The 1,333-nt window shown below is 43.2% G+C and overlaps 1 non-coding gene across 1 annotated transcript; it reads left to right on the forward strand.

Annotated features, from left to right (window-relative positions):
* Positions 1-733: 733 nt before the first annotated feature.
* Positions 734-804, forward strand: Trnag-gcc. The gene has a single exon. It is a non-coding gene; the product is annotated as a tRNA-Gly (tRNA).
* The last annotated feature ends 529 nt before the right edge of the window (positions 805-1,333 follow it).

The raw sequence follows: 1,333 nt of genomic DNA on the forward strand, positions 1-1,333 counted from the left end.
GGAGAAACAGAAAACAGTCTTTCTTAAGTATATTTTGCTTGTTTTCACATTTAGTCTTCATATGACCTCAGCATCATTTTTCAGATGGCAGAGTAAAAACTCACCAACATTAGGAAAATTGCTCAAGAATACTTGACTAGTAACTGAAGGAACTACTTCTTAACTCTGGCACATCTCGCTCCCAAATCTCATTTGTTTGCATCAGAGGAAGCTCAGAGTACAGGCCTGTCTGTCAGGTCTGAGAAGAACAAGGTGTACAGTGAGCAAAGGAAGAGCAAGGTACAGAAGAGAGTGGGTCGTGGTTGGTTAGAGGACAAGTTGCTGCCTCCCAGTGCTCTTAGAGGCCTAGAAAAGCAAACGAACTTTTATCTTTTCTTTTCTTTTTTTTTCAATCACCACCGAGATAGTCCCTTATATAAAACTATTTTTTTTCTTATTTATTGTCAAAGTGATGTACAGAGAGGTTACAGTTTCATATGTTAGGCATTAGATACATTTCTTGTACTGTTTGTTACCTCCTCACTCACTCCCCCCTTCCCCCTCTCCCTTTCCCTCTCCCCCATGAGTTGTCAGTTGGTTTACACCAATTTTGCAAGCATTGCTTTTGTAGTCATTTGTCTTTTTATCCTGTGTCTCTCGCTTTTGGCATTCCCTTTCACTTTTCTAATTCTAATACCAGTATATACAGTTTCCAATGTACTCAGATAAGATACAGTGATGGTGCAGGTACAATGCATGGGTGGTTCAGTGGTAGAATTCTCGCCTGCCAAGCAGGAGGCCAGCGTTCGATTCCCAGCCCATGCAGTCTACTGCTACACTACATTACTGGGAATATGGCCTAGTGGTAAAGTGCTTGCCTCATATACATGAAGACCTGGGTTTGATTCATCAGCATAAGTTAAAAAGAATTCATTATTTATGTATTTTTGTATCAGCCCTGGGAAGCTCTTGTCTTGTGCTCTATCACTTGAGCCACACCTCAACTTCCTGTATTTTGCTGGCTAAGGATAAATGTATCAAAGTTTTGTCTGCGGCTTATTTCAAAGGGCAATTCTCAGATGTCAGCCTGTTGAGTGTGAGGTCTGTCCCTCTGTCCCTGGAGGGCTCCATGCAGATGCCTCCACTTCATTAAGTCTCCACTCAGTTTTCTGCGGCTTATTTCAAAGGGCAATTCTCAGATGTCAGCCTGTTGAGTGTGAGGTCTGTCCCTCTGTCCCTGGAGGGCTCCATGCAGATGCCTCCACTTCATTAAGTCTCCACTCAGTTAACCTGGGTAACCAGCAGACCTGGAGGCAGTTACCTCTCCTTCCCTGAGGTCACATCCTAATCCACC

The sequence above is a fragment of the Perognathus longimembris genome, chromosome 11, assembly GCF_023159225.1.
Source record: "Perognathus longimembris pacificus isolate PPM17 chromosome 11, ASM2315922v1, whole genome shotgun sequence".
In the NCBI taxonomy this organism is placed as follows: Eukaryota; Metazoa; Chordata; class Mammalia; order Rodentia; family Heteromyidae; genus Perognathus; species Perognathus longimembris.